Source organism: Triticum dicoccoides, chromosome 7A (assembly GCF_002162155.2).
Source record: "Triticum dicoccoides isolate Atlit2015 ecotype Zavitan chromosome 7A, WEW_v2.0, whole genome shotgun sequence".
Taxonomy (NCBI): domain Eukaryota; kingdom Viridiplantae; phylum Streptophyta; class Magnoliopsida; order Poales; family Poaceae; genus Triticum; species Triticum dicoccoides.
Genome location: NC_041392.1, coordinates 382609380 through 382625805, shown reverse-complemented (window position 1 = coordinate 382625805; position 16426 = coordinate 382609380).

The following is a 16426-nucleotide window of genomic DNA, read 5'->3' as shown; positions in this document are numbered from 1 at the left end:
GCAATTTTGCAAAAATATACCCACACCCCTCCCCACATTTGCAAATAAGGCCTTCCCTCATTCATCCTTTTCTCCCACAAGATAAACTACTCATACAAATTCATCTCGATGTTCCGTGGAACGCATGGACATCTTGCTAGTATCAGAGAGTAGTAGACTAGCACTACAAAAAAAATACGCATCCGTGACATTTTGGGCCGAACGAAATTTTTTTGTCATACATATGACACTTCTATGACGATAATTGTGACAAAACCCGGTATCATCATAGATGTGGTGGGGTCCTACTTCTATGACAAAAAATCATGACAGAAAATGGGCTTTTCGTCCTGGGCGGTCCGGAGACGCAGCTGCATGAAATTGTTTGGGCCCTCCATAACGGAAAAAACCGTGGTAGAAGCGAGGGCGAGGAAAATATCGGGGTGTTCCCGGTTACGGTGGGTGGTCGGGGCCGAGCGATGCTCGTTTCTCTTGTACACGCACGCGCGTGGGTGCGAGGTGTTGGGCTCTAACTGAACCCGAGCGAGGCGTTGTGCTCTAACTGAATCCGAGCGATTGCACTGTAGGCTACGCGTTACTGAACCCGAGCAATCGATCGATGGGTGTTAACTGAACCCGATCGAGTGATTCCTTCACTACTACTGCTAACTGAAGCCGATTGATGCTGCCTCTGGATGAACAGTGAGTGTTGCTGGCGGGGGGGTCTGGATGAACAGTTCCCGGTGGGGGTGGATGAATAGGACCCCATGGTGTTGCCTTTGGATGAACAGGACCCCAATCGATCGAGCCGGTTGGGGCTGGATGAACAGGACCCCATGGAGGGCAGGATGAATAGGACCACCCCGTGGAGGGCTGGATGAACAGTAGACGATGGAGGGCTGGATGAATAGTAGCCCGTGAAGGGGTGGTTGAACAGGAGCCCGTGGAGAGGGCTGGTTGAATAGTAGCCGGTGGAGTAGCGCGCGGTGGAGGCTGGATGAACAGGAGCTTGTGGATGAACAGTCGCAGGTGGACGCTGGAGGAGGTCGATGGTGGATGAACAGTAGCCCGTGGAGACTAGAGGGGGTCGACGGTGGAGATGAACAGTATCCCGTGGAGTCTCGTTTTGCGGTATGCCACACCCGTCCTGATGAACAGGACCCTCGTTTCGACCGTAGCTCTCCAACACAAGTCTGTTTCCTCTGTTTTGCGGTACGACATACCACTCCCGATGAACATGATCCCGTTTCGACCGTGGCCGGTCGAACACAAGGCCGTTTCCTCCGTTCTGCGGTATGCCAGGCCTCGTTTCAATTGGATGTTCCGTCCAAGCCCTCCCGATGAACACGACGACGCATTCTGTTCTGACCCAGCCGGTTGGCTCCCCATGAACACGACGACGACGTTGTTTCTCTATTCCGACCCAGCCATGTACATGAGCCCTGGCCGTACGTTTGCGCGAGTAGGTGTTCGAGACCCTTCCCGTATGTACGCACGTGGCCATATTTTGTTTCTTGCACACTGGCCACTGTACGTACGTGTACGTGCTGTGTGCGCGCCTCTACATCGAGCAGTATATACATACACATTCACGACCAGAATGACAACGCTACGTACGCTTCGACCAGGTGGGTCCCGACTGTTAGGCAGATCCTTGCCTGCAAAGATGTAGCTAGTAGGTCCTAGCAGTCAGGGGGCGAATCGTTGTTTTTTTTTGCCCAGACACACTTCCTTGTGTGCGGAGATGTAGCTGGTGGGTCCCAGCAGTCAGGGGGGAACATTTTTTCGCTAAATACGGTGGCCCGTCCGGCGGGTCCCTGTTGTTAGGTGGAGGAATAATTATTTTCTGTGTAATAAGGAGGCACTTCCTTGCTGCGGCCGTGGACCCAGCTGTCAGCCTCTCCACGTATAGTCCACGTCCGATAGAAGCCGTTCCTTGACCACGTTGACCACGCCGCGCCGGGAGCACCAGGGCGGTGGACGATGGCGAGGCCTAGGAAGGGGACGACGCGGAGCCGAGGAAGACACGGCAGTGGAAGCCCGCACGGAGAGGAGTATGAGGGTTCACTAGTTCGGCTGCGGTGTGAGGCTGCCGTCGCCACAGGGCCTGGCCAGCGGTGGGAGTAGTAGGGGTCGGTGAGGCCTCCGCGTCATCACAGCCGGCCATTGGAGGCAGGAGCACGCGGCATGACTGGCGCTGCTTTGGGTGGCTGGAGCAAGAAGACCAGAGGTTGAAGAAGCACTATGGCTGTTGGATGGACATCGTACGGTCACTGGGGCTAGAATCGTTCATATTGAGTAAGTTGACAAAGCACTCCGTCCCCATCAATTTAGTAGGCCCACAAGTGAGCCACTCACCAAGGTGGCTCCCAACTAGCAGGGGGAGTATTGCTTTTTTTGTGCGTAATAAGGAGGCACTTCCGGTCGGTCCGAGCTGACAGCGGGGGGGATGTTTTTTTCGCGAAATACGGCGGCCCGTCCGGTGGGTCCCAGCTGTCAGGGGGAAACGTTTTTTTCGCCAAATACGGTGGCCCATCTGGTGGGTCCCTGCTGTCTGGTGGAGGAATAATTATTTTCTGCGTAATAAGGAGGCACTTCCTTACGGCTGCCGTGGACCCAGCTATCAGCCTTGCCACATACAGTACTCTTCCGATGGAAGCCGTTCCTTGACCACGTTGGCCACGCCAAGAGCACCAGGGCGGTGGACGACGGTGAGGCCTAGGAAGGGGGCGACACGGAGCGGGGGAAGACGTGGCAGTGGATGCCCACACTTAGAGGAGTATGAGGGTTCACTAGTTCGGTGCGGTGTGAGGTTGCCGTCACTGCAGAATAACAGGGGGTGTGGGTGAGTGGAGGGATGGCCTGGCCATCGGTGGGAGTAGTAGGGGGCGATGAGGCCTCCACCGCATCGCAGCCGGCCACGGGAGGCAGGAGCACGAGGAATGACCGGCGCTGGTTTGGGCGGCTGGAGCAAGAAGACCAGAGGTTGAAGAAGCACTACGGCGGTTGGATGGACATCGTACGGTCACTAGAGCTAGAATAGTGCATATTGACTAAGTTGACAAAGCCCTCTGTCCCCGTCAACTTAGTAGGCCCACAAGTCAGCCTGCCACTATACTGGGTCCCAGCTAGTAGGGGGAGTATTCATTTTTTTGTGCGTAATAAGGAGGCACTTCCTTGCGTGCGAAGATATAGCTGGTGGGTCCAAGCTGTTAGTGGCGGTAACGTTTTTTCACGAAATACAGAGGCCCTTTCGGTGGGTCCCAGATGTCAGGTGGAGAAATCATTATTTTGCGTGTAATAAGGAGGCATTTCCTTGCATGCGGCCGTGGACCCAGCTGTCAGCCTCTCCACGTACAATCCACTTTAGATGCATGTCGGTCATTGACCACGTTGACCAGGCCGCGCCGAGAGCACGAGGGCGGTGGATGACGGCGAGGCCTAGGAAGGGAACGACACGGAGGCAGGGAAGACTCTGCAGTTGTTTCCCACGCGGAGGGGAGTACGTCTGTACGAGGGTTTACTGGTTCGTCTGCCGTCGCCGAAGAATAATAGCAGGTGTGCGTGAGTAGAGGGAGGGCTAGTCCAGCGATGGGAGTACGGTGGGGCGGTGAGGCGTGCGTGGCAGCACAGCCAGCCACAGGGAGGAGATAGAAGGCAGTCCCGCCGGCGCTTGTTTGAGCGGCTGGAGCAGGAAGAGAAGAGATTGAAGAAGTACGACGGCCGTTGGATGCACATCCAACTATCACTACTCGTGCATCAACCTTTTTTAGGAAAGCCTCAATTTTGTGGAAAACATCATATAGCCCATCTACCATTATTTCTAACAATTTACAGACCATTTGCTAATTCTTAAGGTTTTTTTGGAGCCCATATTCTTTTTTAGCATTACAGCCCATATTGTGGCCACGATGAAAAAATTATACGAAATTTTGCATATTTCGGTGCGGTCCGAACTGTTTTTAAAAATAAATATATATCGATATAAAATCTAACAAATTTTCCATGCATAAGAATCAATGCAATTTAAAATCTCGAAATGAAAAAAGAACTTTGAAACTAATTGCCAGTTTGATGTGTTTTAAAAATGTATAACCCATTTCTCATTACTGATAGGCCATTTTCTCGGCCAGCCGAATGAAGCTCTCCTCGTCTTGAAAGATTTGCAGCCAAACAGGCCTGAAAAAGCGACTTACTTGGCAAATCACAAAAAACCTGGGCTGTGGACGTGGACCCAGCTGTCAGCCTCTCGACGTACAGTACTCTCCCGATGGAAGTCGGTCGTTGACCACAATGACCACGCCGTGCTGAGAGCACCAAGGCGGTGGAAGACGGCGAGGCCTAGGAAGGGGACGACGTGGAGCAGGGGAAGACGCGGCAGTGGACGCCCACGTGGAGAGGAGTATGAGGGTTCACTGGTTCGGCTGCGACGTGAGGCTGTCGTCGCCACAGAATAACAGGGGGTGTGGGTGAGTAGAGGGATGCCCTAGCCAGCGGTGGGAATAGTAGGGGGCGGTGATGCCTCCATAGCATCACAGCCGGCCACGGGAGGCAGGAGCACGCGGCACGACTAGTGCTGGTTTGGGCGGCTGGAGCAAGAACACCAGAGGTTGAAGAAGCACTACTGCCGTTGGATGAACATCGTATGGTAACTGTAGCTAGAATCGTTCATGTTGACTAAGTTGACAAAGCCCTCCGTCCCCGTCAACTTGGTAGGCCCACAAGTCAGCCTCCCACGATGCTGGGTTCCAGCTGGCAGGGGGAGTATTCATTTTTTTGTGCGTAATAAGGAGGCACTTCCTTGCGTGCGAATATAGCTGGTGGGTCCGACCTGTCAGCGGGGGCACGTTTATTTCACGAAATACGGAGGCCCTCCCGGTGGATCCCAGATGTTAGGTGGAGAATCAAAGAATTGAGAAGGCGTACAGAATAAGCTAGTGTGCCAGTAAAGAGACATTGCTGAGTTTTAGAAACAAGAGAGATGTGCTCCTGTAGCTGGTTTGAATCCAAACCTAGACTATGACTATATATGGTGCTATGCTACTCTGCAAGTAATGAAACTGACATAACCAATGTTCGCTTCTCCTCTTCTCTACTTACTCTGCCTAGCATCAGAAGCTCTGGCCGTAGCAGCCATGTCCGCTGGCTGCTCGTCCACCTGCTCTTCAGCAGGAAACAACCAAATATGCGCCAAGTCGCCACCCATACCATCGCATGTGCGTCTCATCACACCCCCGCCGGCATGCGCACCGCAGCCGGTTGCTCATCACAACCCGGTGACGTTGGTGTGGTGCCACTGGTGCAAATCACGCAAAGTCATCCGTCGCATCTCAACCACAATCCTCAACCCTGGCCGAGTCTTCTACAAATGCCCGAATCATGGGGTAATAATATGTTTAAGTGTTGTTCTACTGCTTTCAGTTGCTGATTTTTTTAATAGTTTGGTTGATGATCTTCCAATTTGATTCGTGCAGAAAAGGGAAGATTCGTGTGATTTGTATTTCTCGGAAGTTGCTGATGTGAGGGAGTGCAACTACGCTGATTATTGGGTTAGCCGAGGAATCCCAATCCCGGCAGGTTGGGGTGTTGGACAAGTAACTGAAGGAACGACAGAAGTGGAAGATGCAGAACAGATGGTTAAAGATGCAGTTCCCCTGATCATGGCCAAGCAACAGCTGCTGAACGGCCTTGACAGCAATGAGGAGATGAAAGAGCTTGTGAAGATAATGGGCAAAATCGAAGTGCTTTGTAGGATGATTGTCTCTTTATTTGCAGTGTATGTAGCACTCGTGATCTATTCAGTGGCTATGACATGAATACTTTGCTGAAACTAGTAATTAATGAAACCTGTGTAGCAGGCTGGGCTTAGTGTTGTGAACATCTAATGATTTCTATTAATGGAAATCAGGGGGTATCTCCTTTTGCTCATAAAAAATAAATAGCAGAGGCCCTTTTGGTAATAAATAAATAAATTAGCAGAGGCCCTGTTGGGTCAGCTTTGTTCTCATTCGAAGACGTCGAGCAAATTGCAGTCCAACAGCAAACTATTTCATCAAATTCAAGTTTCATAGCCAAATATGAGTACAACTAAACAACAATGTCATCATGTTTTAGTCATCATACAATCACCAAACACAAATCAACATACATAACAAGTGATGTTCTCATAGGAAAATACTAAACATCATGTTCATCAGGTTTCAGTTGTCATAGCAAACACAATTTCACATAGTAGATAAAAAAACATCTTCTGACAGGCAAATACGACAAAAGCAATGTAATCATCATCTGCAGGAGCAGCGTCAACATCTTCGACATGTGTATCAGTCTGAATCGTAATTCCCCACAGTGTCATCTTCTTCTTCATCCTCAACGTCCTCGAACGTTGGTTTCTTCTTGATCAACTCTTGTATGTCCATAGAACGACATGCAATCTTTTTGCCGGCGTCATTGACATGATGGTTCTCAAAGATATTAGGAACATCTGCGTTATCTTGTACATCAGGAGCAGTGTAAGCATCATCTTGTTATGCAACTTCATTAGACGAATTCCTCGGCTCAAGCCTTTGCAATACTCTCCAGTCATCGCTACGTGCAAATGTGTCTTCCAGGAAAAATATCTGTGTTGCTTGATTTGCCAAAGTAAAAGGCTCGTTGGTCTGGTACGCCGCCTTGACATTGATGGATTCGAAATAATCATCAGCTCTGGGTTTTTCGATCCTGGAAAACAGGTTATACCAATGACAGCACAACAGAACCACACACCGATGATCCTCGAAACTGGACATATACTGCAACTGAACAATGTCTGTTATGTTAGCATACATTTCAATTGTCTCTTTGTCATACGTATCCGTGCTCATGATGACACTGTTTTGTGTCTTCTTGCCTTCGTCTCATGCAAGGGTGTTGTAGCGCACATCTCCTACAATGCAAGATTCATAATGTCTTACCCGAGTATCAGGACCCATTGCTAGTGAGTAAAGGGCATCATCAACCACTTGCGCATCCTCCCGCATCTTCTTAACCTATGGTTAGAAAATAGACAAGTTGATCATCTTATGTACTCAGTATATTAAAAAAACTGACAGTGCAATTCAAAAGCTTACATGGCTCTTGAACCATTTTGCAAATCCTTCCATAACCAGTTTGTCAATGTTTCTTGGATTTTGCGGTAGTAACTCCTTTTTGTAGATGCTACACAACATAGTGATTGCGTCAAACATCTAAATATATAAGAATGTGCTGCAAGTTTAGTAGATTACGATGTACAAGCTGTAGTACATAGCACTTACTTGATATAAGGTAGTATCTCAGGACAGTTATTCAACACATACCAAACTATTTTGTCCAAATCATTAGGTTTGTCCTCTTGTCGGCTCTTCCCTGTAACTTGAACAGAATAATCGAAAACATTAAGCCCGGGATTGTCTTCATCCGCCTCTTTGCTAAGCTGATCAGCTGTTTCACTCTTTTTTGAGCAAATTGTCAACGCTTCTGTAGCAATGTAGGCCTCTGCAATGGAACCCTCGGGTCTAGCTCTGTTCCTAACATAGCCCTTGAAAGTGCCTAGCCTCCTTTCAATAGGGTACATCCAGCCATACTGTACTGGACCTCCAAGTAGTGCCTCATCAGGTAGATGAACAACCAAATGCACCATCACATCAAAGAAGGCTGGAGGATATATCTTCTCAAGGTAGCATAGGATAGTTGGTATCTTGTCTCTAAGACGCTCCAAAGCATCTATCCTGATATTTCTACTGCAGAGTTCCCTAAAGAATTGTCCCAACTCTACAACTGCTCTGCATAAGTCGGGGCGGCCCAATCCTCTAAGGATAACAGGTAAAACCCTTTGAAGTAGGACATGGTAGTCATGAGTTTTCAACCCTTGTACCTTGTTTCCATCTGCACTGACTCTCCTTTCAGGGTTGGACGCAAATCCATGTGGGAATCTCACATGTGACAGGATCTCGCAGAATTCTTTTCTTTTTACCTTGTCCAAGACGTACACAGCTGGTCCCATATCCCGTGGTTTACCTTCATCTTGCACCTGCAAATCCTGTCTGATACCCAGGTGTGTCCAATCAATCCTATATTTTAAGGTATCTTTCGTCTTGCCTTCAATATTAAGAAGTGTGCCAATAATGTTGTCACATATATTTTTCTCGATGTGCGTCACATCAAGATTATGCCACAGATGCAAATCTTTCCAATACTCCAAGTCCCACAAAGTGGACCTGCGGGTAAACAATAATCTCTCTTCTGCCCTGCCATGCTTCCTTTTCCCACTACCATTATCAGGATGGTTTCCTGGTGTAATATGCTCGACCTTCTCTAATTCCACTTGCAACTCATCGGCGGTGAGCCTCTTTGGCGCATCATGGTTTTCATGCTTTGCATTGAACACATGTCTTCGGTATTTTCTAGGATGCGGCTTGTCCTTGGCAAGGAAACAACGGTGTCCAATGTAACATATCTTGCTATGTATTGCGTATGACAACGGATTCCCATCACAGCGAACACATGCATTGTACCCATGTGTCGTTTGCCCTGACATAGTGCCTGAGGGAGTCCTGGATTAGGGGGTCTCCGGACAGCCGGACTATATCCTTTGGCCGGACTGTTGGACTATGAAGATACAAGATTGAAGACTTTGTCTCGTGTCCGGATGGGACTCTACTTGGCGTGGAAGGCAAGCTAGGAAGTACGGATATGGATATCTCCTCCTTTGTTACCGACCTTGTGTAACCCTAACCCTCTCCGGTGTCTATATAAACCGGAGGGTTTTAGTCCGTAGGACACAATAACATACAATCATACCATAGGCTAGCTTTTAGGGTTTAACCTCTCCGATCTCGTGGTAGATCAACTCTTGTAATACTCACATCATCAAGAATAAATCAAGCAGGACGTAGGGTTTTACCTCCATCAAGAGGGCCCGAACCTGGGTAAAACATCATGCCCCCTGCCTCATGTTACCATCCACCTTAGATGCACAGTTCGGGACCCCTTACCCGAGATCCGCCGGTTTTGACACCGACATTGGTGCTTTCATTAAGAGTTCCTATGTGTCGTCACCGATAGGCTTGATGGCTCCTTCTATCATCGATTGCGATGCAGTCCAGGGTGGGACTTTTCTCCCCGGACAGATCTTTGTGTTCGGCGGCTTCGCACTGCGGGCCAACTCGCTTGACCATTAGGAGCAGATCGAAAGTTACGCCCCTGGCCACCAGGTCAGGTTTGGAAGCTTAAACTACACTGCCGATATCCGCGAAGACTTGATCTTCGATGGATTCGAGCCTCTGCCTTGTGCGTCATGCAGTCACGGTGAGTACGACACAGTGTTCAGGAGATCGCACCGGCAGCCGCTCCGACCCTCAATTCGGAGCCAGTTGCGCTGTCCATGGACGGGTGGATGGACCCCGCCACGGAGGCCTTACCCTCAACGGTGATCGAGCCGAACATCGACCTTACCCTGCACGAGAGCCGTGTTGTCATACTGCCGGATCCTTCTCCGACAACGGACTCCGAACCGCCTGCGCCCGTTCCTAGCGAATCCGATTGGGCGCCGATCATGGAGTTTACCTCTACGGATATTTTTCAGCACTCGCCCTTTGGCGACATACTGAACTCAATAGGGTCTCTCTCCTTGTCAGGAGGATCCTGGCCGAACTATATCTGACAGGATTGGGATGCGGATGACGAAGAAATTCGCTGCCCACCCACCACCCACTTAGTAGCCACTGTCAACGACTTAACCGGCATGCTCGACTTCGACTCCGAAGACATCAACGGTATGGACGACGATGCAGGAGACAAAGAGGAACCACTGCCCACAGGGCACTGGACAGCCACCTCATCATACGATATATACATGTTCGACACACCCAAAGAAGGCAACGGCGACGAGACAGCGAAGGATGACCCCTCCAAGAAGCAACCCAAGCGCCGACGTCAGCGGCGCCGCTCTAAGTCCCACCAAAGCAAAAGTGGTGATACCAGCACAGGAGATAATAACAGTCTGGATAGTGCCGAAGATGGCAACAATCCCCTCCAGCACGATCTAGGATAGGAGGGTGGAGAGGCCAGCCCTCTAGAGAGAGCGACAGATGGAGAGGCGGAGGATGATAATTACATGCCCCCTCCAAAGACGAGGCAAGCCTCGACGATGACGAATTCGTCGTGCCAGAGGATCCTGTCGAACAAGAGTGCTTCAAGCGCCGGCTTATAGCCACGGCAAATAGCCTTAAGAAAAAGCAGTAGCAGCTTCAAGCTGATCAAGATCTGCTAGCTGACAGATGGACTGAAGTCCTCGCGGCCGAGGAATATAAACTCGAATGCCCCTCCAAGAGTTACCCAAAATGCAGGTTGCTACCCCGACTGGAGGAAGAAGCGTATGACGCGGCTGATCGGCCACCTCGTGGCCACGATAGAGAGGCATTCCAGCCAAAAGCTCAGCCTACACCCCGACGCCATTCAAGTAAAAAGGCATGGGGAAATATGCCAGACCTGCGAGACGTATTGGAGGACAAAGCAAAACATGCAAGATCGATCTACGGATCACGAGGGCGCGCCACTATGCGAGATGATAAACGTCACGCCGAATACAGTAAAAGTAAATCTGGCCGGGCTGCACACAGTGGGCAAGACTCATTGGAGATGCGTCACGATATAGCCCAGTATAGAGGTGCCGCACACCCCTTATGCTTCACAGATGAAGTAATGGATCATCAAATCCCAGAGGGTTTCAAACCCGTAAACATAGAATCATACGACAGCATGAAAGATCCTGCGATATGGATCGAGGATTTCCTCCTGCACATCCACATGGCCCGCGGTGATGACCTACACGCAATCAAATACCTCCCACTCAAACTTAAAGGACCAGCTCGGCATTGGCTCAACAGCTTGCCAGCAGAGTCCATTGACTGTTGGGAAGATCTGGAAGCCGCATTCCTCGACAACTTTCAGGGCACTTATGTGCGACCACCAAACGCCGATGACCCGAGCCATATAATTCAGTAGCCAAAGGAATCGGCCAGGCAATTCTGGACACAGTTCCTAACAAAGAAAAATCAAATCGTTGACTGTCCGGATGCAGAGGCCCTAGCAGCTTTTAAACACAACATCCGCGACGAGTGGCTAGCCCGGCACCTTGGTCAGGAAAAGCTGAAATGTATGGCAGACCTCACGACACTCATGACCCGCTTTTGTGCGGGAGAAGACAGCTGGCTGGCTCATAGTAATAACATATCAAAGACCCGTGGTACCTCGGATACCAAGGACGGCAATGGCAGGTCACGTCGCAACAAACATAAGCGCCACATTAACAGCGACAATACTGAATATACGACAGTCAATGCCGGATTCAAAGGCTCTAAACCCGGTCAGCGGAAAAAGCCATTTAAAAGAAGCACTTCGGGCCCGTCCAGTTTGGACCGCATACTCGATCGCTCGTGTCAAATACACGGCACCCCCGACAAGCCAGCCAACCACACCAATAGGGATTGTTGGGTATTCAAGCAGGCTGGCAAGTTAAATGCTGAAAACAAAGATAAGGGGCCACATAGCGATGACGAGGAAGAGCCCCGGCAGCCGAACACCGAAGGACTGAAGAGGTTCCCCCCACAAGTGCAGACGGTGAACATGATATATGCAACCCACATCCCCAAGAGGGAGCGGAAGTGTGCGCTCAGGGACGTATATGCGTTGGAGCCAGTCGCCCCAAAGTTCAACCCATGGTCCTCCTGTCCGATCACCTTTGATCGCAGGGATCACCCCACTAGTATCCTCCATCGCGGATTCGCCGCACTGGTCCTAGACCCAATCATTGACGGATTTCACCTCACTCGAGTCCTTATGGATGGCGGTAGCAGCCTGAACCTACTTTACCAGGACACAGTGCACAAAATGGGTATAGACCCGTCAAGGATCAAACCCACAAAAACAACCTTTAAAGGCGTCATACCAGGTGTAGAGGCCCATTGCACAGGCTCAGTCACACTGGAAGTGGTCATCGGATCCCCGGATAACTTCCGAAGCCAAGAGTTAATCTTTGATATAGTCCCGTTCCGCAGTGGTTATCATGCACTGCTCGGGCGAACCGCATTTGTGAGATTCAGTGTGGTACCGCATTATGCATACCTCAAGCTCAAGATGCAAGGACCTCAGGGGGTCATTACAGTTAATGGAAACACAGAGCGCTCTCTCCGAATGAAGGAGCACACTGCGGCCCTCGCAGCGGAAGCGGAAAGCAGCCTCTTAAGGCAATCCACCAGTTCGACATTTAAGGACCCAAACACCTTCAAGTGCGCCCGGAGTAATCAGCAACAAGACCGCCTGGCACGTTCCGAGCTCGCATAGCAAGGCGGCCCCCACCCCAGCCCAAGCCAAACGGCAAAATTCATGCCACGCATACATAATTACGCATTAAAAATACCATGGGCACAGGTGGGGAGGGGGGCATGACTACGGCACGCCCCAAGACGCAGCTTAAACCGCACTAGGGGCTTCCCTTTTTTGTTATTTTCTTTTTAGGACTTTAATCTCTGGAAACCCGGTCCGGTAACATGATTGCCGAACATATGATGCAGCAACCAAGAAGGCAGAAAGCTACGTCACACCATGGAACTCCCAGGTGGATTACGATAACGAGTGTAATACTTGCCTTAACTATTCTTCAGCTCGCCCTTGGAGGGGACATAGTCCTACTTTTTGCTTATTGCACTGCATGTATCATTCTGCTTTAACACACCTTTTTGAATAAACAATGCATAGCATTAAGACTATTATTGCATTCTTCTTTATATATATATATATATATATATATATATATATATATATATATATATGTTCATTCATGACATCCAGCACCCATACACTCTGGTACGGCCAATACGCTAGGGGCTTAGGCATACCCCACAATACGGCATGAGTAGTCCGGACACTTTCAACAGTGCGGCACCCCGAACTTATAGCATTATATGCATCATCTCCGAATCATGTCTTGGGTTAATAGTTGGGTTTTCCCAGCTCCCATGTTTTGGTACCTTACGTTCCGCTATATCGGCTAAGGTAGCACTGGGAGAACTACTACGATTGTGCCCCGGTTCTGCTGGGCTAAGCACCTCAGTAGAGAAAGCTAAAACAGACTCTCATGATAAGGTGAGAGACTGGTCGCTGTTCGAGAGGTTTTTCGAGTCCTTAAAGACTTATGCCGCTTAGAGCGAGGACTCGGCCCTAACCGGCTTAAGGCGTGTATCGCGCCCCAAGTTAGGCCTTCCGAACACTAGGGGCTTCGCCGAAATTTAAAATTATAGAATTCTATGGCTAAGTGAGAGTGATAACGCATTATAGTCCGATTGCCTTGTTCGTTGTGCTGAGCACCTGCCTCGAAGGACCCAAAAATGGGAATAAGAGTGCTCAGGTTTATCCCGAACACCCCAGCACTCGTGGCATGGTGATAGAAGCTGACGACTAGCCATCTCTCAGATTTGATAAACAGGCGAACAGAAGGTAATATTTTAAATTCAAACAAGCTTTGCATAGCGCATATGAACAAGTTTTCATGAATACAGGATTACATGAGCGGGTTTACTCAAATATTGTATCTTCAGTACACTCGTCCGCTACGAGACGGGCACCCTTTAGGACACCCTCATAGTACATCTCGGGGTGGCGATGCTCCTTGCCCTCCGGCGGCCCTTCCTTGATCAGCTTCACGGCGTCTAGCTTGGCACATTGCACCTTCACACGGGCGAAAGCCCGACGTGCACCTTCGATGCAGACGGACCGCTTGACGACTTCCAGCCGTGGGCAGGCATCCACAAGCCGCCTCACCAGGCAGAAGTAGCTATTCGGAAGGGCGTCGCCAGGCCATAGCTGGACTATAAAGCCCTTCATGGCCTGTTCGGCCGCCTTGTGTAGCTCGACCAGCAGTTTTAGTTGGTCACTCAAAGGCATCGGTTGTTCGGTCCCAGTATATTAGGCCCAGAACAACTTCTCTATTGACCTTCCCTCCTCGGCCTGGTAAAACGTTGCGGCACCGACACACTGCGGGGCAAATCTGCGAATGCTCCTGGAGAGATCCGGATTCGGGTAAGTAACAAGTAATTTACTTTCACATGCTTGCTTTGCATATAGAATGCCTTACCCGTCGCTATCTTCTTCATCGCATCAATCTCCTGGAGGGCCTTTTGGGCTTCGGCCTTGGCATACTTCGCGCTCTCGAGGGCCGCGGCAAGCTCAGACTCTCGCGTCTTCAAGTCAAGCTCCAACGCCTCGTGCTTTGTCACGAGAGCGTGGAGCTCTTGCTGCACCTCGCCAACCCGAGCCTCCTGCCTTTCCCGCTCGGTGCGCTCCTTGGCCGCTTTGTTTTCGGCCTCGGATAGCGCTTGCTTCAGGGTCGCCACCTCGGTCGTGGCCCCTGGAAAATTTATGATAATCTTGTCATTTTGCAATCGCTTTCCTTTTATATAGACCCATAGACTAGGTACTACTTACCTTTGTTCTCCTCGAGATGCCTCTTGGCAAGGCCGAGCTCTTCCTTGGACCCTTTAAGGTCCTGCTTCAGTGCGGCGACCTCCGCAGTCAATGCGGCAGAGGCCAGCAGCGAAGCCTACATACGCATATAGACATACTTATATTAGACTCCTGCGATATTGTTTGATCCTCTGTTTGGCTTTTCTTTGTGAACACCGAACAGAGCATGAGGGGCTACTATCTATGCGGTAACATTTCTCCTATATTTCAAAAACTTACCTCAAAGCCTGTTAGAAGGCTGGCACAGGCTTCAGTCAGTCCGCGCTTGGCAGACTGAACCTTCTGGACCACCGCACTCATAATAGTGCGGTGCTCTTCGTCAATGGAAGCGCTGCGAAGCGGTCCCAGCAGATTGTCCGGTGCCTCTAGATGGGAAGAGGTCACTGGCACAGGCGTCTTGCCCCTCTTAGAAGGAGGCTGCCTGCCCGAGTCCTGAACCACTTGAGGTTCTGGCGCGGTGTTCGGCCGAGGGCCAAACTCGGAGCCCTCGGGGGCTTTGCTCCCCCTGCTCCCGGAGTCCGGAAGGTCGCTTTGAGGCACCTCCGGGACTGTCTCCCCTCGACCCAGTGCCTCTTGAGACAACACCTCGGCGTTGTCCGTAGGGCAAGGGGAGGTGGCGGTTGGAAGTGGATCGCTATCCATATCCAACGAGCCCAGGGAGCCGTCCGACAAGGATACGTCGATACGGGTTTGGGGCGGTCTGCACAATCATAATTCAGCGTTAGGAGAAGCAGTGCGACAAAGGAATGCTATGAGTTACTCTGGTATCCGAATACTTACGACTTTGCCAGGGGCTTGGCCCTGAGCAGCCACTCGTCTTCACCTTCGGCGGCAGTGCTGGGGTAGTCCGGAAGGAGAGTCCTTCCCTTCTTGGACCCTTCGGCCCCCCCAGTAGGGGCGGCCTTCCTTTTCTTGTCTCCCCCGACTTGAGGGGAACATCTTCATCTTCCTCCTTGTCTTCGGGGGAGGAGTGTGTCGCGGAGTTATCGAACGATGAGTCCGATAACACCTGGCGCCGGGAGCTCTTTCAGGTTCCCTTGGCCTTCTTGGTCTTCTTCGGCACCTTGTAAGGAGCCGGAGTCAGCATCTCCGTCAGGAGAGCATCCGCAGTGTCTTCGGGCAGAGGGGCCGGACAGTTAATCTGCCCCGACATGTCCACCCAGTCCTGTCAAAGGCATGGAGATCAGACCCTGCACATGGTTAAGCTAGGGGAAATAAATATCCTACCGGATGTATAGAACTCACCGAATGCGCTCGGCGCTTCGCGCTTAGCCCGCGGTCCTCGGTGAGAGAGGGAGGGACCTCGGCGCCCTTGAAGAGCACCTTCCAGACGTCCTTGTGCGTCGTGTCGAAGAGCTCACTCAGAGTCTGGTGCTGGGCTGGGTCGAACTCCCACAGGTTGAAGTCCCGTTGTTGGCACAGGAGGATCCGGTGGATGAGCATGACCTGGACTATGTTGACAAGCTTGAGCTTCTTGCTTGCCATAATCCGGATACATTTCTAGAGTCCATCCAGCTCCACCGGTGAACCCCACGACAAGCCCTTCTCTTTCCAGGAATTGAGCCGTGTAGGGAATCCGGATCGAAACTCGGGGGCCGCCGCCCATTTGGTGTCGCGTGACTCAGTGATGTAGAACCAGGCCGATTGGCACCCCTTTATGGTCTCCATGAAGGAGCCCTCAAGCCATGTGACATTGGGCATCTTGCCCACCATGGTTCCGCCGCATTCTACTTGTTGGCCTCCCACCACCTTCGGCTTGATGTTAAAGGTCTTCAGCCACAGGCCGAAGTGGGGCCGGACACGGAGGAAAGCCTCAGAGACGACGATGAACGCCAAAATGTTGAGGATGAAGTTCGGGGCCAGATCATGAAAGTCCAGCCCGTAGTAGAACATGAGACCACAGACG